Source organism: Triticum urartu, chromosome 2 (assembly GCF_003073215.2).
Source record: "Triticum urartu cultivar G1812 chromosome 2, Tu2.1, whole genome shotgun sequence".
Taxonomy (NCBI): domain Eukaryota; kingdom Viridiplantae; phylum Streptophyta; class Magnoliopsida; order Poales; family Poaceae; genus Triticum; species Triticum urartu.
This window is the reverse complement of record NC_053023.1, coordinates 534,818,724-534,843,170: the sequence shown is the minus strand read 5'-3', so window position 1 is coordinate 534,843,170 and position 24,447 is coordinate 534,818,724. Positions and strand designations below refer to the sequence as shown.

The 24,447-nt window shown below is 43.4% G+C and overlaps 1 long non-coding RNA gene across 3 annotated transcripts; it reads right to left on the bottom strand.

Moving 5' to 3' along the window:
- Positions 1 to 4,936: 4,936 nt before the first annotated feature.
- On the bottom strand, positions 4,937 to 8,981 carry LOC125538562. 3 transcript variants are annotated; one of them, XR_007296417.1, is made up of 6 exons: positions 8,414 to 8,981; positions 7,303 to 7,440; positions 6,745 to 6,901; positions 6,095 to 6,295; positions 5,584 to 5,650; positions 4,937 to 5,219 (listed from the first exon to the last, which is right to left on the bottom strand). It is a non-coding gene; the product is annotated as an uncharacterized LOC125538562 (long non-coding RNA). The 3 variants fall into 3 exon arrangements; XR_007296416.1 differs by having other exon boundaries at positions 6,745 to 7,440; XR_007296418.1 differs by having other exon boundaries at positions 6,745 to 7,436.
- Positions 8,982 to 24,447: the final 15,466 nt, after the last annotated feature.

The window sequence follows — 24,447 nt, the reverse complement described above, 5'->3', positions numbered from 1 at the left end:
GAATTCATGAAAGATGTGAGAGATCATTGTTAACTAAGGTTTAACTTAAGGTGACTACTTTAATACACATCTGGGTGGATTGTTTGTGGGCACCTGAGGAATCCACTGTTGTCCAACGAGATCCAGGGGTACCCGTATGATCATCCTATGGTTCGCCACCCAGGCTCAAAGGGATCATAAGATTATTCATGCTGGAAACTTCCATGTGCAGCCGCAAGCCATTATGGGCTCTGGCATAGTTGAGCAAGTTGTGGGAATCCTTTCCATGATATGCTAGCAGATGTAGGGGATTGTAGGTGTACCAACCTATATCTATCGGTTAAGGGGACCTCTTCGGAAAGACTGTGTCTCGGCCATCCGTTTCGCAAACACCATGCAGTGCAAGAAATACAATGGAGGAGATCGAGTCTTGTGGGGAAAAGTGCGCAAACCTCCGCAGAGTGTACAAACTAATCATGATTAGCCGTGTCCCCGGTTATGGACATCTTGAGTATCTGGTACTTGAATTATTATGTTGATCTGATCACTTTACTTAATTAATTTTGTTGGGTTGTTAACTTTTAATTGGGATTGAGTTGGGGTTACCTTCTCAATATTTTCAACAAACTTTGTAGTTAAATAAAATAAATTCCTTTGTTGTAGGGAAAAACTAGCTTTATGCAAACTCATAACCATAGAGCCTCCACCAGCCATATATGCATGTAGCGATAGCTGTTATTTGTTCATTTCTCTATAGTGTTATCTTGCCAGCATATTCCATGTGCTGACCTACACAGGATGGAACATATTATGTTGCAGAATTTTCAGACGAAGAGTAAGGTGCACTAGGTCGTTGTCATGCACTCAGTTTTGTCATGGAGTTGGATGGACTCTTCTACCTTCGAAGCTTCCGCTGTCATCTTATTTAGATGGCCTTCAGCCATATTATTGTAATAAGTTCTCTTTTGAGGCATTCGATATAATAAGTGTGTGATTGAACTCTGTTATAAATCCTCGAGTACTGTGTGTGTCAGCAATACCGATCCAGGGATGACACGTAATCACAGAGACTTGACTGTCCGAGGTCGCGGCGCTACAGACCACCATGAGATATTGATAGTTGTTTAGTATTGGCGCCAGACCTATTAGCTAAGAAGACCCAATCACAGGAGGACCGTACCAAGATAAAAGGACAGAAGAATTGAGGAAAAGGTTATGCCACTACCGGAAGAGCCAGAGTAGGAATTTTCCCAAGAATCTGAGCAGATCGACACTACCAACAATAAGGATGTACGACCTGAGTTTTGGTGGAACTGTAACCATGCTTCTAAGGGTGGTAGCACCCCAGACCCCCTGTGATGATCGATGTATTTTGAGGAGACCCCCCGAACCTAACCTATTTCTTTCTAGCCTCTTCGAATCTCGAGGGCGAGATTCATTTTATGGGTGGTAGGTTTGTAACATCCCAAAATTCTAAATTTGGGAATGTTATATTAAATAAATAGTTTTGATTGATTGATTGATTGTGGTGTGGTTGCTTGTGTGAAACTGAGTGAAATTTGAAACTTTCTGAAAGTTAAATGAGAGGGAATAAAAGGACTTTCCCAAAACTTTCAGCTTGCATTTATGATCTCCATGAATTCAAATTCATTTCATCACAAAACCCTAGAGAGAAGACGATTTGAATTCTTCCATTTAATTAAAGGAAAAAGGGTTTTTTGAAAATATTTGAATTGCATTTGGAAATATTCGAAATTCAGAAACTTTATGCAACTCAATGAGTTTCATGAGAGAAGATAAAATGACTTCTTCAAATGCTAAGAAAGAGAGTTGGAAGTTTCAAAGAATCAAATTGAAAGTCCTTTGAAGTTATTTTGAAACTCATTTTTAATTCAGAGATATTTGGTTCTTATTCAAATTATTTCTCTCCAAAAATAAAATATATGGAAAATAGGGTAAAATGATTCCCAACAATAGAAAAATGGAGAGAAATAAATTTGAAATTATTTTGGTATTTAAAAAATATTTTTATTTGGTTTTTAATTAAACCACTAGTACTGTTTGCTTTATTTAATTTTTTGTGGAATTTATTTTCCCTTGTAAAATAGTTCATGTTTTAGAAAATCTTTTTCTGAAAATCTTGGTATATAATATGCTATATGTAATTTTTATTATTTTGTTATTTATTTTTATTTTTGTTGTCTGAGTTAAAAAAAGTTTGGACTGACCGAACTAGGCCGCGCCCAGCCCAGCTGGCCCAGCAAGCCCGCCCGTTCGTCTCCGCGCTCAGGACGAAGTCCTGAGCGTGCCCGACACCGCTGTCGCACCCGTGGCTGCGCCGGACTCCCGCCGCCGCCTTTGCCTTGCTCCTCCTCCACGCCACCCCGCCCCTCCTCCTATAAATGCCCGAGCCCCGGCCCTATTTTCCCCATCAAATCACGCCACCACCGCCCACTACACCATGTAGAACCTCGCCGGAGTTGCGAGCTCCACCGAGCCCCGCCTTCGTTACCCCGCTCCGCTCTGTCGCCCTCGACCTCCGCCGACGCGGCCATCACCTTCGCCTCGTCGAGCCGCGCCTCCCCATCTACTCCTTCGGCGCCGCCGAGCCCCGGAGCCGCCGTCCCGTTCGAGCCGAGCCGCAGCCGTCCTCCTCGCCGCCGACGCCGTCAACCGCCGCGGTAACTGTCGCCCCACCCCGCCCGTCCGATCTGGATTGGGTGATCCAGATCGATTTGTTTTTTCCTAAACGTTTTGTTTTATGTAGTGGACGTTTGCTAGTTTAGCCTCTGTAGCGAACGAATTCGCCGGTTTAGGTTCTCTAGCGAACGTTCGTCTGGTAGATTTATTCTTTTTCTTTTATTTTCTGCCAGTGACCTATTCGCTAGTTTTGTTTTACAGACCAGTCCTTGTTTTTCAAACTAGCACATCTTTTAAACCGTTTATCCAATTTCAACGAAACCAACGCCCACTTCTTCGTTATGATCCCCTCTATCCAGTAAACCAACTTAAATATATTTTTGAAAGTGTTAAAATTTGGTTTCAAACACATTTGAATTCAAACTTGCTTTGGCTATAGTTTGAGTTGTATAACTCTGATTTAATTGATTCTTTTTGCAAATCAAAGCTCTTGGCATGTACTTTCTGTTAAGATCAAAATCACACAATTTTCCTGCTGTTAAAAATATGTTTTTGTCCAAAATCTTTATTTGATGATTTTTGAAATTTTCCGAAGTGTTTTCTTTGTTCTTTTGGATCTTTTGCGTGATTGCTTATGTGTGGTTATAATTGCTTGCTCATGATAGATTGATCAGAGTGTGACAAGTAGAATTATTAGGAATTATGAGTGCGAAGAATCTTCATCAACAGTACAAGGCAAGTTACACTTTGCCCTTTATTACCCAGTTTTTATGCATTGGTTACACCCTCAAACATTGCATGAGTAGGATTATGAACATGTGGTTACTGTTATGTAGATGATGAGGTAGGAACCTAATACCTTTGATCACCCCGGGAATATACGTTATGCTCATATTGCTTAGCCATGCTCATAGACGGGGATTGGTATGTGAGAATCATGCAAGTTGTGAGAGTTAATAACTAAGGGAAACTTAAGGTGGCTACTTTCATACACATCTGGGTGGATTGGTTGTGGGCACCAGGGGAATCCAGTGTTGTCCTAGGAGATCCTGGGGTATCCATGTGATCATCCTATGGAATGCCACCCAGGCTCAAAGGGATTATAAGATTATTCATGCTTAGAAACTTCCGTGTGCAGCCACAAGCCATTATGGGCTCTGGCATAGTTGAGTAAGTTATGGGCTCTGGCATTATTTGATGATGATGAAGTTACCAGCATATAGGGCTTCGCCTAAGCACTACGACGACATGACCGAGATGTGTATCTGTGGAGGGGCGCACCGCACACGGCTAAAACAATTGTCAACTTGTGTGTTCTAGGGTGCCCCCTGCCCTCATATGTAAAGGAGCAAGGGGTGAGGCTAGCTGGCCCTCATGGGGTGCGCACCCAAGTAGGATTCCTACTAGGAATAGGAATCCTATTCCTAGTAGGTTTCCCACGAGGGGAGAGAGGGGGAAGGAAGGAGAGGGAGAGAGGGAGAAGGAAAGGGAGGGGGAGACGCCCCCTCCCAGTCCAATTCGGACTCCTCAAGGGAGGGGGCATCCCTAGGGCCCTCTCCTCTCTCTCTCACAAGGCTCATGTTGGCTCATTAGTTCCCCCCGGGGTTTCCTATAACACCTGGCACTCCGATATTTATCCGGTGACCCCGGAACTCATCCGGTGTCCGAATAACATCGTCCAATATATCAATCTTTGTGTCTCAACCATTTCGAGACTCCTCGTCATGTCCGTGATCACATCCGGGACTCCGAACTACCTTCGGTATATCAAAACATGTAAACTCATAATATCGATCGTCATTGAACCACTACAAGAAATATGTCAACTTGTGACCCTCACTATTTGCCGCTGAAAGGTCATAGTTTTTCATTTGCGACCTTTTTGTGACCAAAAACAAAAGGTCAAAAGCTGGCGGTCGTAAACTAAAATTAACGACCTTCTCACAGAAGGTCGTTGAACCCATGACCTTTTATTTTGGTCATTGGCTGTCTGCTCAGGCCACGTCAGATCCGACGTGGCAATCTGACGTGGCAAAATTGCGACCAATTGAAAAGGTCATTACTTAGAATCAGCCCGGTCCATTTCAGTGCTTTAGATGGGCCGAGCCCATTAATTCAGTCTTTTTAATATATATTTTTGTTAATTTTCGCTAGCTACATGGGCCTGGCCCAGTAATCCGGCCTTTTAAATTTCTTTGCCTATCCCTTTTGATAGATTTTTTTGGTCTTGCTTTTTCTAGGCCATTTCTTTGCTGGGCCTCTGAAGTTTTCCCCTCAAAAATAATTGTTCAATATATCTTGGGCTGGGCCGAAATAATTGATCCAATCCAACTTCTTTTATTATGCCATTGGCATTACAACACATCACACTACAAGCTATCTTGGGCCTAGCCCAGTTCCAATACATTTTCAAAGCAACATGGAATATTATAGGAGCCCAAAATATCTTTACATGCATTCATTCTAGCAGTACATATCTTTACATCCAAGGAACCAGTAAGTGCCAAGCAAAACTATTCTACAGCAAAGAAAAAAAATAGATGACAAGACATCATAGAAGTTCCTATTGTCCTCCTCCTTCAACAATTGAAAACCTTCACCTGGCAGTAGATCAATCATGAGTGAGAAACAATACAACAGCAAAAAAATGTCCAGACGATGCAAAAAATAAGTCATTACACATGGGTATTCATGTACAGATTGTAAGTCATGGATCCATTACACATAGTTTTTGTGTTGTGGACTATCTTCATGCAATTGCTACTTGGTAAGGCATTACTATGCTCCAGGAAGTGTACCACACTACAGTCAACATTCTATAGTATGCACATCTAGGAATTGTAGGTCACACCAGAAACTAAGTCAAATAGGCATGCTACTAATCCACTATCCTATAGTTGTGTCAAACCCACCAGCATAAGTATTCAGTAGTACTCAACCAATGATAGTAGAAAAATGTACTACCTCATCACCCATTTCGCGCAGGTGCTTGATGAAGTTCTGGAACTGGTTCTTGTACCCAGAGATGTGGCTGCAAACATGCATGGAAGACGCACGCAAAATTAGTTCACATATACTAGGAAATTAACAGAATAGTTTATTCGACTAGTGCCATCAAGTTACACCAATTCATGGCAAAGAGAAGAAAGGAGCATGACACGACATATTTATGTAAGACGGTTGATTATTTAGAGAAGTTAAACTAAGTGCAGGTCACCCAAAACTGAATTTCTTGCAATCCAAATAACACAAACAACAGGGAGATGGTTGCATAGATACAAATCCATGTGGTTGCAGCAACATTAACCAATCTGGACTGCATCTTCTCTGTTTGGTACTAACTAAATAAAAAACTGGACTTGTGCATACAAATCCCTCTTGAATTCCTTGACATAACCAGGATTTGCATCTAATATTCCTTAGTTTAGCGGCATTAGTAAGCAGAGAAAGAGGGGGAGAGAGATGCAGATGCTACCTGCCGTGGTGGGTCATCATGGCCGTGCATGATCTCGGGCAGGACCTCTTGGTCACACTAGGGGAATAGGAGAAGGCCTCTCATGCCCCTCCTCCTTGAGCAGAGCAGGGCTAATGGCTAGGTGCGCCCCTCATCCTCATCCTCCTTTAGCAGGGCAGCATCTTTTACAATTTGTGTTAAAATCTCCTAGGAGTTCAAAGGCTGGAAACAATCGTCTAGTTAGATTGTCAAAAAAGATCCAAGTAATACCAAAAAGAACAGAAACCTGGTCTTAGCAAGCATAGTACGCTTCAGCAAACATAAAAGATACATACTAGATTTGGGTACACGAGATCAGTTACTGGAAAAATTACACCAGGTCAGATTATCGAAGAAAGGTGCAACCAGCACCATATTCTTCTATCCAGGACCAAGTGATGTGGCGCAAGAAGACATATCTATGCAAATACTTGACTAACTCTATGATGTTTTATTTGTGCAAGAAGACCTATATGTCTAGCAAGCCTAATGAGTATTGTCAAACTGTAGCTATAAATAGCACATCAGCAGCAGCATAATATCAGAGATGTGATGCCACCGTTTACTAGTACTAATGAAAATTTTCTACACCCAAAATAGCAGTTTGAAGCACACAAAAGAAGTAGTTTGACCTATTCACACGAGCTGAAGTAGACCATAGCAGATCGAGGGAGCAAACTGCAGAGACCACACGCACGCAGGAATCAGATGCGGGGATGAAGGAAACCAGAAGAAGAGAAGGGATTCATCATTGAGGGAGTTGTTCAACTTTGAGCTATCTACAAATTTCTGCAAAACAAACAGAAAAAGGATTCATCATTTCTGTACAAAAAGAACAGTCACGTAGTTAGGAATTACATTCTCCCATCAGCAGCAAGGACACATATGATAGTTTTTTCATTTTATCAATTTAGGACATAACCAAACGTCTTACATGTATAGTTGTACTAAAACAAATCTATTGGGCCGTAACTCCAGGAATAACTAAGCACAGCATAGGAAGGTCCTTGTGGATAATATGAAAGATAAGGAGCTTAAATCTATTTCGCATCTGAGCATGAAAACAAATGGAAGTTCACCAACAGTAGTAAGTGGATAAGTTCACCAACGCTAGAGTAGGCACTGGTAAACGCATAAAGTAATCTTTTACTAGAGACACTTTCCCACAGCCGGGCTCCTCGCAAACATACTGCCATCCGCCATGCATGTGGGAATGCTTCCTCAAGGCAGCCACATCGACGAAGGTCTTGCCGCAGTTGTCGTAGCTGTAGAGGAAGAGGATCTCCATGGCCGGCTCAACCTTGCGTGGCTGCGCCTCCGGCTCCTGCCTAAAATTATAAGGTTGTTCATACAAGGAACAAAATTAACAAAAAAAATAATGTGGATGACATTTGAAGACTAATCACAAAAGAGGCTAGCTAGGTGCCAGCTCAAAACTTCAAATGATCTTAGATAAACAATAACGTCATTAAAAATGAGGACTAATCACAAAAGAGGCTAGACAATAATATGCTCAGAAGTATGGATAGCAGCACACTAAGGACAATAAGCAAAACGCTTACTGAAAGAGACACCCACAGCAAGGAGATGCTCCAAACGGCTCTTTGCAACTAAGCACAACCCAGAACCACAGGACTAGTAAACTAGAGACTAAGAACCTAACTGTGCGAAAGAAATGGGGAAGAAATTGTGGTACAAGTTTCTTTTGGCAGGGGGGAGAAGCTAAAGGTCATTCATAAAACTACAGATGAAATCAAACAGGGCAGTTATAAGAAATAAATGACGGTCTTTCATCAGCAAAATGGAGGTCAACCTTACACTAGACTATACAGTGTCCGCTTAAACAGAAGAAAACATGGCCTGAAGACAGCATTAAAATGTATCCTACACCAGTCAGTACTACATTCCACAACTGAATCACCAACAACAGAGATGTCCTGTTAGCATAAACAACACCGGGTAGAGGGGGACATAAACGGAGGAACACATAGAGGGGCATTTCTTTTCATTTCAATGTTTCAGACATTTATCATTGTTTCACTTAGCAAATTGACAACATCAATACCCCCACAACAATCTCGATATCCTGAGAGCAAACATACAATGCAGCTAATAATCAAATTAATCATTTTAGAGGGCCAAACCAGCCAATGATTTTGTGGCCTACGAAGCTAATGGCACACTACCACACCAGTAAGCAGAACCTCAGATGGTGTATTCTGCCGCAAAAGTGATGGAGGTCGGCATGCAGCTGGAACCAAGGCTAGCGACGAGATTGGGAGGGGGGAGGAAGGGGCGGACCTTGAGGTAGAGCTCCTGGCGCTGGAGGCGGCGGATGCAGACGTCGACCTCTTACTTGAAGGCGCACTTGCTGCTGCCGAGGAAGTCGTCCACCTCCTCACGCACCGCCTGCGGCGTCGACCCTCGCCGGAACAGCCGCCCGCACGGGAGAAGGGCACGGGCACGCCGGTGGGCCCGTTGGTGTCGTCACCGTCGCCCGGTGCCGATGCCTACTACGGGGAGACGGCATGGAAGGGTAGCCACCACGGACATGCCCCCATGGCGGGGTGGTGGGTTGGTGCAGGGATCCAGAGCAAGGAGGAGGGGGAGACGGCCATGGTGGACAGTATGGGGTGCGGGGGCAGAGGGCGGAGGGTAGGGAGAGATGGTGAGGGGACGGAGGGACGAGGTGGGCGATGGGTGAGGAGGACGGCGAGGTCAGCGGTGGGTAGGAGGAAGGGTTGCCGCGTGGGGAGAGGATTGGATCTCCGTCGTCCTTGCTTGAGGTCGGCGGTGGGAGGGAGGACTAGATCGGGAGGGGGCGGCGGCGGCGAGGAGACGGGGGATCTAAGATAGGGTTTGGGCTGCGGGTGGGGGTACCTCTTTTTCAAAAAAAATTCCTTTTTTCTGTAGATAGATGGATGGATGGATGTGGGATGGAGAGATGGATGGATGGATGAGCGCCATGTCATCGATCCGTGGGAATTGTTCTGATTGGTTCGGAAAACCAGTAATTTAAACGAGTTTCCAAGTATGAAAAGTAGAGGGATTTTGTGAAGTAGCTATCAAAAATATTTTGCAAAAGGTTACCACACAAATTTTCACTAGAGTTAGACCATATTTTATGGATAAGGACCAATTTTTACGCATTTCTGATCTTTCTAGCTATTTTTAATCATTTTCTAAGTGCCCAAAATGAGTTTTTTTTGTGTGAAGGACCTCCCAAATAATTGTTGCAAAATTGGACCAAATCATTTTTCTAAAATACTAGGCCATATTTAATGCACAATTGAACAAATGGTTGGGTGTAAAAAGTTTTGATCCACCTCTCGTGAAAAAGATAAATTTTCACCGATTCAGCTGAAAGCGGGTCAAATTTGAATTGTAGCTGCCTTGTAGTTTGCTCTTTATTTTTCCCAAAAATCATTTCTAGGTACATAAGTATCTATTTAATCAGAGAAACACTAAAAAAATTCCAAGATTCAACACTAGCTAGGAACGGTCATTCTTGCCGTTTTGACCGCATATTGAAACGGGCATAAAAAATTCAGAAAAATCAAAAATTGGGAAACCTTCGCATTGTGTCATTATATGTGGCCAAGTTCCCAGGAAAAATAACAAACTTGTAATACGACAATTATTTTAAAAAAGTGTTCTCAGAAACGAGCTATCACGTGTGAAGATCAATGGCTTTCAAGCCAAATGATCAATCTTATGGCCACATTCATGACATAGTTTATTCAAATGATCTCATATTGTGCACAAGGGTGCATATTGGAATGGCAAACAATGTTGCCTAAGGAAGTTTTCATTTTCTTTGGACAAACAAACCATTTTCCATTTTTCGAGTGCCCAAAAGGAGGGTTTTTTTGTGTGAAGGACCTCCCAAATAATTTTTGCAAAATTGGACCAAATCATTTTTCTAAAATACTAGGCCATATTTAATGCACAATTGACCCAATGGTTGGGTGTAAAAAGTTTTTGATCCACCTCTCGTGAAAAAGACAAATTGCCGCCGATTCAGCTAGAAGCGGGTCAAATTTGAACTGTAGATGCCTTGTAGTTTTCTATTTATTTTTTGCAAAAATCATTTCTAGGTACATAAGTATCTATTTAATCAGAGAAACACCAAAAATATTCCAAGATTCAACCACTAGCTAGGAACGGTCATTCCTGATGTTTTGACTGCATTTTGAAATGGGCATAAAAAATTCAAAAAAAATCAAAAAATTGGGAAGCCTTCGCATTGTGTCATTATATGTGGCCAAGTTCCCAGGAAAAATAACAAACTTGTAATACGGAAATTATTTTAAAAAAGTGTTCTCAGAAACGAGCTATCATGTGTGGAGATCAATGTCTTTCAAGCCAAATGATCAATCTTATGGCCACATTCATGGCATAGTTTATTCAAATGATATCATATTGTGCACACGGGTGCGTATTGGAATGGCAAACAATGTTGCCTAAGGAAGTTTTCATTTTCTTTGGACGAAAAACCATTTTCCATTTTTTGAATGCCCAAAAGGAGGTTTTTTGTGAAGGACCTCCCAAATAATTGTTGCAAAATTGGACCAAATAAATTTTCTAAAATACTAGGACATATTTAATGCACAATTGACAAAATGGTTGGGTGTAAAAAGTTTTGATCCGCCTCTCGTGAAAAAGACAAATTTTCGCCGATTCAGTTGGAAGCGGGTCAAATTTGAACTGCAGCTGCCTCATAGTTTGCTATTTATTTTTTTCCAAAAATGATTTCTAGTTACATAAGTACCTATTTAATCATAAATACATGGTTTGGTGGCGATACGTCGAGGTTTGGGTGGTGGTCGAGGGCCCCAACTCTAGAGCACGTAAACTTGCATGCCCGTCGCGTGGTCACCGCGTGACCGTGGCGTTGCCATTTGTTCTGGGTGGCCTAGGCATGTCTAGTGGGCTGGGAACTCCCGAGGTAGGTGCTAGGAAGAAAATTACAACATAATATTCTCACGAGGAGATCGATCGATGCTCAAACATGAATTAGCAGCCAAGTGTTTGATTGGCGGTACAGGAAATGTACATGGCTAATGGGCGTGAGTTTTGGCTGAGGATGATCCGTTATTAAGAAGACCGTCTTCACAAATTTTCAGCTCAAAAGGAGGAGCCTAGGTGGTACTTGCTTTGGAAAGTACCACACTGGACATAAATATGAATGTTGAAGCTGGGCTCAAAATAATAAATGGATTGAGCTGGCATTTGGTGGAGGATGGTTATTTGGGCATAGGAAAGCACTGTAGAAAATGGATACTATTTGGACATGCCAAAGTGGTACTTCCTTCACAAAGTGTTGCTCTGAACAAAATATGAAAATGAATATTGTTGAATTATTTTTGAACTAGGAAAGGAAGGTTTTTTACATATTTGACGAAGATATGACCCAAAGAATTTATGAGATTTTTTTGGGAATTTTGGAAATGACAGAAATATAGGTTGCTTCACAACCTGGGGCAAAAAATGCCAAATGGACATGACACATAGGCAAAACTGATGAGGTGGCGCCTAGTCATAGCAACCCACCACAATATATAAGGTTATGACCTTCTATATTGGTCGTGATCAGCTAGAAATAAGGCAGCGGACTAGTGCTATCTGCTTTATGACCATTTAGTGTAAGGAAATTACGACCTTTCTAACCAAAATGGTCGTTATAGTTTAGTGTTTGGAGCCCCCCGAACAACTTTTGACGAATTGATCTGAAATGGTCATAGATCTATGACCAATTCTTCCAGGGTCACTGACACAAGGTCACTAGTTGACATATTTCTTGTAGTGAACGTTAAGTGTGCGGACCCTACGGGTTCGAGAACTATGTAGACATGACCGAGACTCATCTCCGGTCAATAAGCTATAGCGGGCCGTAGATGCTCATATTGGTTCCTACATATTCTATGAAGATCTTTATTAGTCAAACCGCATAACAACATACATTGTTCCCTTTGTCATCGGTATGTTACTTTCCCAAGATTCGATTGTCAGTATCTCAATACCTAGTTCAATCTCGTTACCGGCAAGTCTCTTTACTCGTTCCGTAATGCAACATCCCACAAATAACTCATTGGTCACATTGCTTGCAAGGCTTATAGTGATGTGCATTACCGAGAGGGCCCAGAGATACCTCTCCGACAATCGGAGTGACAAATCCTTATCACGATCTATGCCAACTCAACAAACACCATCGGAGACACCTGTAAAGCATCTTTATAATCACCAAGTTACGTTGTGACATTTGATTCCACACTAAGTATTCTTCCTCCGATATTCGGGAGTTGCATAATCTCATAGTTATAGGAAAATGTATAAGTCATGAAGAAAGCAATAGCAATAAACTAAACGATTAGTGCTAAGCTAACGGATGGGTCTAGTCCATCACATCATTCTCTAATGATGTGATCCCGTTTATCAAATGACAACACATGTCCATGGTTAGGAAACTTAACCATCTTTGATTAACGAGCTAGTCAAGGTGAGGCATACTAGGGACACTCTGTTTGTCTATGTATTCACACATTTACTAAGTTTCTGGTTAATACAATTCTAGCATGAATAATAAACATTTATCATGATATAAGGAAATAAATAATAACTTTATTATTGCCTCTAGGGCATATTTCCTTCAGTCTCCCACTTGCACTAGAGTCAATAATCTAGTTCACATCGTCATGTGATTTAACACCAATAGTTTCACATCTTTATGTGATTAGTTCACATCTCCATGTGACTAATACACCCAAAGGGTTTACTAGAGTCAATAGTCTAGTTCACATCGCTATGTGATTAACACCCAAAGAGTGATCATGTCTTGCTTGTAAGAGAAGTTTAGTCTACGGGTCTGCAACATTCAGATCCATATGTATTTTGCAAATTTCTATGTCTGCAATACTATACACGGAGCTACTCTAGCTAATTGCTCCCACTTTCAATATGTATCTAGATCGAGACTTAGAGTCATCTAGATCGGTGTCAAAAGTTTGCATCGACGTAACTCTTTATGACGAACTCTTTTATCACCTCCATAACCGAGAAATATTTCCTTAGATCACTATTGTACTCCCTTGCCAAAATCATGCTAAGGTATACAATAGGTCTGGTACACATCATAGCATACTTTATAGAACCTATGACTGAGGCATAGGGAATGACTTTTTCATTCTCTTTCTATTTTCTGTCGTGGTTGGGTTTTTAGTCTTTACTCAACTTCACACCTTGCAACACAGTCAAGAACTCCTTCTTTGACTGTTCCATTTTGAACTACTTCAAAAACTTGTCAAGGTATGTACTCATTGAAAAAATTACCAAGCTTCTTGATCTATCTCTATAGATCTTGATGCCCAATATGTAAGCAACTTTACCGAGGTCTTTCATTGAAAAATTCTTATTCAAGTATCCTTCTATGCTATCCAAAAATTTAGTATCATTTCCGATCAACAATATGTCATCCACATATAATATCAGAAATGCTACAGAGCTCCCACTCACTTTCTTGTAAATACAGGCTTCTCCAAATGTCTGTATAAAACTATATGCTTTGATAAACTCATCAAAGTGCATATTCCAACTCTGAGATGCTTGCACCAGTCCATAGATGGATCGCTGGAGCTTGCACACTTTATTAGCATCTTTAGGATTGACAAAACCTTCTGGTTGCATCATATACAACTCTTTTTTTAATAATTCCATTAAGGAATGTAGTTTTGATATCCATTTGCCAGATTTCATAAAATGCGGCAACTGCTAACATGATTCAGACAGACTTTTAAGCATCGATACGAGTGAGAAAATCTCATTGTAGTCAACACCTAGAACTTGTCGAAAATCTTTTGCGACAATTCGAGCTTTGTAGATAGTAACACTACTATCAATGTCCATCTTCCTCTTGAAGATCCATTTATTCTCAATGGCTCACTGATCATCGGGCAAGTCAATCAAAGTCCATACTTTGTTCTTTATACATGGATCCGATCTCAGATTTCATGACCTCAAGCCATTTTCCGGAATCTGGGCTCATCATCGCTTCCTCATAGTTCGTAGGTTCATCATGGTCTAGTAACATGACTTCCAGAACAGGATTACCGTACCACTATGGTCCAGAACATACTCTGGTTGACCTACGAGGTTATGTAGTAACTTGATCTGAAGTTTCATGATCATCATCATTAACTTCCTCACTAATTGGTGTAGGCATCACTGTAACTGATTTCTGTGATAAACTACTTTCCAATTCGGGAGAAGGTACAATTACCTCATCAAGTTCTACTTTCCTCCCACTCACTTCTTTCGAGAGAAACTCCTTCTCTAGAAAGGATCCACTCTTAGCAACAAAGATCTCGCCTTCGGATCTATGACAGAAGGTGTACCCAATACTTTCTTTTGGGTATCCTATGAAGACACACTTCTCCGATTTGGGTTTGAGCTTATCAGGCTGAAACCTTTTCACATAAGCATCGCAACCCCAAACTTTAATAAATGACAGCTTAGGTTTCTTGCTAAACCACAGTTCATACGGTGTCATCTCAACGTATTTTTAGACGGTGCCCTATTTAAGGTGAATGCAACTGTCTCTAATGCATAACCCCAAAATGATAGTGGTAAATCGGTAAGAGACATCATAGATCGCACCATATCTAATAAAGCACGGTTATGATGTTCGGACACACCATTACACTGTGGTGTTCTTGGTGGCGTGAGTTGCAAAACTATTCAACATTGTTTCAACTAAAGGCCAAACTCGTAACTCAAATATTTCGTCTCCGCGATCAGATCGTAGAAACTTTATTTTCTTGTTACGTTGATTCTCCACTTCACTCTGAAATTCTTTGAACTTTCCAGACGTTTCAGACTTGTGTTTCATTAAGTAGATATACTCATATCTGCTCAAATCATCTGTGAAGGTTAGAAAATAACGATACCCACCGCGAGCCTCAACACTCATCGGACCGCATACATCAGTATGTATTATTTCCAATAAGTCAGTGGCTCGCTCCATTGTTCCGGAGAACGGAGTCTTAGTCATCTTGCCCATGAGGCATGGTTCGCAAGCACCAAATGATTCATAATCAAGTGATTCCAAAAGTCCATCTGCATGTAGTTTCTTCATGCGCTTTACACCAATATGACCTAAACGGCAGTGCCACAAGTATGCTGCACTATCATTATTAACTTTGCATCTTTTGGCATCAATATTATGAATATGTGTATCACTACAATCGAGATTCAATAAACCATTTATATTAAGTGTATGACCATAGAAGGTTTTATTCATGTAAACAGAACAACAATTATTCTTTGACTTAAATGAATAACTGTATTGCAATAAACATGATCCAATCATATTCATGCTCAACGCAAACACCAAATAACATTTATTTTAGGTTCAACACTAATCCCGAAGGTAAAAGGAGTGTGCGATGGTGATCTTATCAACCTTGGAATCATTTCCAACACACATCGTCACCTTGCCCTTAACTAGTATCTGTTCATTTTGCAAATCCTCTTTTGATTTACTAATCTTAGCAACTGAACTGGTATCAAATACCCTGGGGGTTACTATGAACACTAGTAAAGTACACATAAATTACATGTATATCAAATATACTTTTGTTCACTTTACCATTCTTCTTATCCGCCAAGTATTTGGGGTAGTTCCGCTTCGAGTGACCATTCCCTTTGCAGTAGAAGCACTCAATTTCAGGCTTAGGTCTAGCTTTGGGCTTCTTCACGGGAGTGGCAACTTGCTTTCCATTCTTCTTGAAGTTCCCTTTCTTTCCCTTGCCCTTTTACTTGAAACTAGTGGTCTTGTCAACCATCAACACTTCGTGCTTTTTCCTGATTTTTACCTTCGCCAATTTCGGCATCGCAAAGAGCTTGGGAATTGTTTCTGTTATCCCTTGCATATTATAGTTCATCACAAAGTTCTAGTAACTTGGTGATAGTGACTAGAGAACTCTGTCAATCACTATCTTATCTGGAAGATTAACTCCCACTTGATTCAAGTGATTGTAGTAATCAGACATTCTGAGCACATGCTCACTAGCTGAGCTATTCTCCTACATCTTGTAGGCAAAGTACTTGTCAGAGGTCTCATACCTCTTAACACAGGCATGAGTCTAAAATACCAATTCCAGCTCTTGTAACATCTCATATGCTCCATGGCGTTCAAAACGTTTTTGAAATCCTGGTTCTAAACCATAAAGTATGGCGCACTAAACTATCAAGTAGTCATCATACTGAGCTTGTCAAACATTCATAACGTCTGCATCTGCTCCTGCAAAAGGTCCGTCACCTAGCGGTGCATCAAGGACATAATTCTTCTGTGCAGCAATGAGGATAATCCTTAGATCACGGAGCTAGTGCGCATCATTGCTACTAACACCTTTCAGCATAGTTTTCTTTAGGAACATATCATAAATAAAACGGGGAAGCTATACGCGAGCAACTGATCTACAACATAGATATGCAAATACTATCAGGACTAAGTTCATGATAAATTTAAGTTCAATTAATCATATTACTTAAGAACTCCCACTTAGATAGACACCCATCTAATCATCTAAGTGATCACGTGATCCATATCAACTAAACCATGTCTGATCATCATGTGAGATGTGATACGTCTCCAACGTATCTATAATTTTTGATTGCTCCATGCTATATTATCTACTATTTTGGACTATATTGGGCTTTATTTTCCACTTTTATATTATTTTTGGGACTAACCTATTAACCGGAGGCCCGGCCCAGAATTGCTGTTTTTTTGCCTATTTCAGTGTTTCAGATAAACGGAATATCAAACGGAGTCCAAACGGAATAAAATCTTCAGGAACATGATTTTCTCACCGAACATGATCCAGCAGACTTGGACCCTACTGCAAGGGATCAAAGAGGAGGTCACGAGGGTGGGGGGCACGCCCCCCTAGGGCGCGCCCCCTGCCTCATGGGCCCCTCGGTGCTCCACCGACGTACTCCTTCCTCCTATATATACACACATACCCCCAAACGATCAGAAGAGGAGCCAAAAACCTAATTCCACCGCCGCAACTTTCTGTATCCACGAGATCCCATCTTGGGGCCTGTTCCGGAGCTCCACCGGAAGAGGGCCGTCATCACGGAGGGCTTCTACATCATCATAGCCTCTCCAATGAAGTGTGACTAGTTCACCTCAGACCTTCGGGTCCATAGTTAGTAGCTAGATGGCTTATTCTCTCTCTTTGAATCTCAATACAAAGTTCTCCCCCTCTCTTGTGGAGATCTATTCGATGTAATCTTGTTTTTGCGGTGTGTTTGTTTTGACCGATGAATTGTGGGTTTATGATCAAGTCTATCTATGAATAATATTTGAATCTTCTCTGAATTCTTTTATGCATGATTGGTTATCTTTGCAACTCTCTTTGAATTATCTGTTTGGTTTGGCAAACTAGATTGGTAGTTCTTGCCATGGGAGAAGTGCTTAGCTTTGGGTTCGATCTTGCGGTGTCCTTACCTAGTGACAGGAGGGGCAGCAAGGCACGTATTGCATCGTTGCCATCGAGGATAACAAGATGGGGTTTATTTCATATTGCATGAATTTATCTCTCTACATCATGTCATCTTGCTTAAGGCGTTACTCTGTTTTTAACTTAGTACTCTAGATGCATGCTGGATAGCGATCGATGAGTGGAGTAATAGTAGTAGATGCAGAATCGTTTCGATCTACTTGTCACGGACGTGATGCCTATATACATGATCATTCCTAGATATTCTCATAATTATGCACAATTCTATCGATTGCTCAACAGTAATTTGTTCACCCACCGTAGAATACTTATGCTCTTGAGAGAAGCCACTAGTGAAACGTATGGCCCCCGGGTCTATTCTCATCATATCAATCTCCATTACTTTTATATTGTTTTGCTATTTACTTTGCTTTTACTTTTTACTTTGCATCTTTATATCAAAAATACCAAAAATATTCTATCTATCAGATCTCACTCTCGTAAGTGACTGTGAAGGGCTTGACAACCCCTAATCGCGTTGGTTGCGAGTAGCTATCACTTTGTGCAAGTACGAGGGACTTGAGCGTAGGCTCCTACTGGATTGATACCTTGGTTCTCAAAAACTGAGGGAAATACTTACGCTACTCTGCTGCATCATCCCTTCCTCTTCGGGGAAAACCAACGCAAGCTCAAGACATAGCAAGATGGAGTAGTTTTCAATGGTGAACATCACTATGTTGATCATATCTACTATATGATTTACGTTCGACCTTTCGGTCTTAGTGTTTCGAGGCCATATCTGCATATGCTAGGCTCGTCAAGTTTAACCCGAGTATTCTGCATGTGCAAAATTGGCTTGCACCCATTGTATGTGAACGTAGAGCTTATCACAACCGATCATCACATGGTGTCTTAGCATGAAGAACTATCACAATGGTGCATACTCAGGGAGAACACTTATACCTTGAAACTTTAGTAAGGGATCATCTCATAATGCTACCGGCGTACTAAGCAAAATAAGATGCATAAAAGATAAAACATCACCAGCAATCAAATTATGTGACATGATATGGCCGTCATCATCTTGTGCCTTTGATCTCCATCTCCAAAGTACCGTCATAATCTCCATCGCCACCGACATGACACCATGATCTCCATCATCTTGATCTCTATCAACGTGTCATCACACGGTCGTCTCGCCAACTATTGCTATCACATAGCGATAAAGTAAATCAATTGTATGGCACTTGCATCTTATGCAATAAAGAGACAACCGTAAGGCTCCAGCTAGTTGCCGATAACTTTAACAAAACATGATCATCTCATACAACAATTTATATCTCATCGCGTCTTGACCATATCACATCACAACATGCCCTGCAAAAACAAGTTAGACGTCCTCTACTTTGTTGTTGCAAGTTTTACATGGCTGCTACGGGCTTAGCAAGAACTGTCGACGTTCTGGGAACGGGGGTCCCCAGACTTGCCTGCCTGCGGCCCACGGCATGGCTGAGCCAGTAGGCCGTACGGCCCATCTTCATCAACAAGGCATGCAAGACCCTCGCAAGGGTCCAAGCCTCGTGAGGCGGACAACGCAAGGACTCCTCTGGAGCGGCCTAGCTAGGCAGGCTCACGAGGGGCAGAGGTATCAAGGCGGGGCAAACCTCACGAGGCCCTCGTGACGTGAACCATGACGCATGACACCAGGCGGGCGCCAGCGCGCACATCGTCCTTATTTCCTCTTTGGTGCTAAGGAGGCCAACACAGACAAAGAGTACCGAGGCATCAGGTAAAGGTTGTTATATTGGTGCAACGAGACCAAGACCAAGAGGATGGCAAGACAGAGGTCATCGTGGAGCCCAAGACGGTGTCACCGCCAGAGCTTTCCGCACGCGAAGACCACTTTTGTCAGGATAGCTTGTACTTGTTGCCCCCCTTCAAATTTGCCCGCCGTTGTTGGCTCCCTTCCCGCTCGATATTTGGGAAGAGGACCAGGGCCTATATAAGTAGGGCTAACCACCATAGTAGAGGCATCTCATCTCATCTTAGCTTGATCCAACCCGATCGAGAGCCTACTCACAAGAACACCTCAACCTCAGGAGGCTGTTCTTCCCTTGTACTGTTCATCATCAGCCCTAGAGGCAATCCACCACCACCACACTAAAGAAGGGTATTACACCACAATGGTGGCCCGAACCAGTATAAACCTCGTGTCTTTCTGTGTTGCGAGTTCGTCGAGTTCGTCCGCGAGATCCTAGTGAGCTAGGGCGCAGATTGGTGGGAAGGAAAGACTTCGCGCGCACCACAGTGTTCAAACCATAAGGGTTTGCCGGAACCCCACATCCGACATTTGGCGCGCCAGGTAGGGGTGCGCCGGGGCTCCTCTCCACCAACCCACGCCCCGTACCGCCGCACTACGCTCCCATGGCAGGTGCCCCGCCACCCACCTCTGCGGCCAACACCAGCAGCAGGGAGTCCGGGTACCGAGCCCTGGCCCCCGCCCTGCGGCGAGTGCGGTGGCCGGCCAAGTTCAAGTCGGAGATGCCACCGCGTTACGACGGCGCGACAGACTCAGCGTCGTTCCTGATAGCGTACGAGGAGGCCTTCCTTGAAGCCGGAGGCGACGACAAGATCATGGCGAACTAGTTCCCCATGGCCCTCGCCGGCGAGCCACGCGCCTGGCTGCTCAACCTCCCGGGATCCATGGTGGCATCCTGGGGGGGACTCCGCAACCTCTTCACCGCGCGCTACGCGGCGCCGATGCACCACGCAGTCGCGACACTCCTGGGTGGCTCCCAAGCGCCGCTTTCAGATCGACACGTCAAGCCTTTCTTCCGTCAGATTGGGGCAGCCTCCAAGTGCCCTGGGGCTCCGCCGGGTTGGGCTGCGCCGGAGGCCGGCCTCACCTTTGGCTCAGAAGACCACCCCGACTCCACCGCCGGCTCTGGGATGCTCCCGATGCAACATGGCCGTTACCAAGACCCTCATCGACGGCGGCGCCGGCCTCAACTTGCTCTCCGTAGAAGCCTTCAGCCTTCTTCATGTGCCGCTCGAATGGCTCGGCCTCAGCAAGTCCTTCACAGGAGTGTGTTGGAAATATGCCCTAGAGGCAATAATAAATTGGTTATTATTATATTTCCTTGTTCATGATAATCGTTTATTATCCATGCTAGAATTGTATTGATAGGAAACTCAGATACATGTGTGGATACATAGACAACACCATGTCCCTAGTAAGCCTCTAGTTGACTAGCTCGTTGATCAATAGATGGTTACGGTTTCCTGACCATGGACATTGGATGTCGTTGATAACGGGATCACATCATTAGGAGAATGATGTGATGGACAAGACCCAATCCTAAGCATAGCACTAGATCGTGTAGTTCGTATGCTAAAGCTTTTCTAAATGTCAAGTATCATTTCCTTAGACCATGAGATTGTGCAACTCCCGGATACCGTAAGAGTGCTTTGGGTGTGCCAAACGTCACAACGTAACTGGGTGGCTATAAAGGTACACTACGGGTATCTCCGAAAGTGTCTGTTGGGTTGGCACGAATCGAGACTGGGATTTGTCACTCCGTGTGACGGAGAGGTATCTCTGGGCCCACTCGGTAGGACATCATCATAATGTGCACAATGTGATCAAGGAGTTGATCACGGGATGATGTGTTACGGAACGAGTAAAGAGACTTGCCGGTAACGAGATTGAACAAGGTATCGGGATACCGACGATCGAATCTCGGGCAAGTATCGTACCGATAGACAAAGGGAATTGTATACGGGATTGATTAAGTCCTTGACATCGTGGTTCATCCGATGAGATCATCGTGGAGCATGTGGGAGCCAACATGGGTATCCAGATCCCGCTGTTGGTTATTGACCGGAGAACGTCTCGGTCATGTCTGCATGTCTCCCGAACCCGTAGGGTCTACACACTTGAGGTTCGATGACGCTAGGGTTATAAAGGAAGTTTGTATGTGGTTACCGAATGTTGTTCGGAGTCCCGGATGAGATCCCGGACGTCACGAGGAGTTCCGGAATGGTCCGGAGGTAAAGATTTATATATGGGAAGTCCTGTTTTGGTCACCGGAAAGGTTTAGGGGTTTATCGGTAACGTACCGGGACCACCGGGAGGGTCTCGGGGGTCCACCAAGTGGGGCCACCAACCCCGGAGGCTTGCGTGGGCTAAGTGTGGGAGGGGACCAGCCCCAGGTGGGCTGGTGCGCCCCCCACAAGGGCCCAAGGCGCCTAAGAGGTGGAAAGGGGGCAAACCCTAGAGTGGTATGGGCCTTAGGGCCCATCTTGGTGCGCCTCCCTCTCCCATCCCCTCTTGGCCGCCTCCCCTTTCCCATCTAGGGCTGCCGCCCCCCTAGGGGTGGGAACCCTAGAGGGGGCGCACCCTCCTCCCTCTCCCCTATATATAGTGAGGCATAGGGGCTGCTCATAACACGCGATTTGATCTCTCTTTGGTGCAGCCCTACCTCTCTCCTCCTCCTCTCCCGTGGTGCTTGGCGAAGCCCTGCAGGATTGCCACGCTCCTCCATCACCACCACGCCGTTGTGCTGCTGCTGGATGGAGTCTTCCTCAACCTCTCCCTCTCTCCTTGCTGGATCAAGGCGTGGGAGACGTCACCGGGCTGTACGTGTGTTGAACGCGGAGGTGCCGTCCGTTCGGCACTAGGATCTCCGGTGATTTGGATCACGACGAGTACGAATCCATCAACTCCGTTCTCTTGAACGCTTCCGCTTAGCGATCTACAAGGGTATGTAGATGCACTCTCCTTCCCCTCGTTGCTGGTCTCTCCATGGATAGATCTTGGTGACACGTAGGAAAATTTTGAATTTCTGCTACGTTCCACAACAGTGGCATCATGAGCTAGGTCTATGCATAGTTACTATGCACGAGTAGAACACAAAGTAGTTGTGGGCGTTGATTTTGTTCAATATGCTTACCGATACTAGTCCAATCTTGTTTCGACGGTATTGTGGGATGAAGCGGCCTGGACCAACCTTACACGTACTCTTACGTGAGACCGGTTCCACCGACTGACATGCACTAGTTGCATAAGGTGGCTGGCGGGTGTCTGTCTCTCCCACTTTAGTCGGAACGGATTCGATGAAAAGGGTCCTTATGAAGGGTAAATAGCAATTGGCATATCACGTTGCGATTTTTGCGTAGGTAAGAAACGTTCTTGCTAGAAACCCATAGCAGCCACGTAAAACATGCAAACAACAATTAGAGGACATCTAACTTGTTTTTGCAGGGTATGCTATGTGATGTGATATGGCCAAAGGATGTGATGAATGATATATGTGATGTATGAGATTGATCATGTTCTTGTAATAGGAATCACGACTTGCATGTCGATGAGTATGACAACCGGCAGGAGCCATAGGAGTTGTCTTAATTTATTTATGACCTGCATGTCAACATAAATGTCATGTAATTACTTTACTTTATTGCTAACCGTTAGCTGTAGTAGTAGAAGTAATAGATGACATGACAACTTCAAGAAGACACGATGATGGAGATCATGATGATGGAGATCGTGGTGTCATGCCGGTGACGATGATGATCATGGAGCCCCGAAGATGGAGATCAAAAGGAGCAAAGTGATGATGGCCATATCATGTCACTATTTGATTGCATGTGATGTTTATCATGTTTATACATCTTATTTGCTTAGAACGACGGTAGTAAATAAGATGATCCCTCATTAAAATTTCAAGAAAGTGTTCCCCCTAACTGTGCACCGTTGCGACAGTTTGTTGTTTCAATGCACCACGTGATGATTGGGTGTTTGATTCAAACGTTCACATACAACGGGTGTAAGACAGATTTACACATGCAAACACATAGGTTGACTTGACGAGCCTAGCATGTGTACAGACATGGCCTCGGAACACAGAAGACCGAAAGGTCGAGCATGAGTCGTATAGAAGATACGATCAACATGAAGATGTTCACCGACGTTGACTAGTCCGTCTCACGTGATGATCGGACACGGCCTAGTTGACTCGGATCATGTAATCACTTAGATGACTAGAGGGATGTCTATCTGAGTGGGAGTTCATAAGATGAACTTAATTATCCTGAACATAGTCAAAAGGTCTTCGCAAATTATGTCGTAGCTCGCGCTTCAGTTCTACTGTTTAGTTATGTTCCTAGAGAAAATTTAGTTGAAAGTTGATAGTAGCAATTATGCGGACTAGGTCCGTAAACTGAGGATTGTCCTCCTTGCTTCATAGAAGGCTTATGTCCTTAATGCACCGCTCAGTGTGCTGAACCTCGAACGTCGTCTGTGGATGTTGCGAACATCTGACATACACATTTTGATAACTACGTGATAGTTCAGTTAAACGGTTTAGAGTTGAGGCACCGAAGACGTTTTGAAACATCGCGAAACATATGAGATGTTTCGAGGGCTGAAATTGGGATTTCAGGCTCGTGCCCATGTCAAGAGGTATAAGACCTCCAACGATTTTCTTAGCCTGCAAACTAAGGGAGAAAAGCTCAATTGTTGAGCTTGTGCTCAGATTGTCTGAGTACAACAATCATTTGAATCAAGTGGGAGTTGATCTTCCAGATGAGATAGTGATGTTTCTCCAAAGTCATTGCCACCAAGCTGCTAGAGCTTCGTGATGAACTATAACATATTAGGGATAGATATGATGATCCTTGAAATATTCGCGATGTTTGACACCGCGAAAGTAGAAATCAAGAAGGAGCATCAATTGTTGATGGTTGGTGAAACCACTAGTTTCAAGAAGGGCAAGGGCAAGAAGGGATACTTCATGAAACGGCAATTCAGCTGCTGCTCTAGTGAAGAAA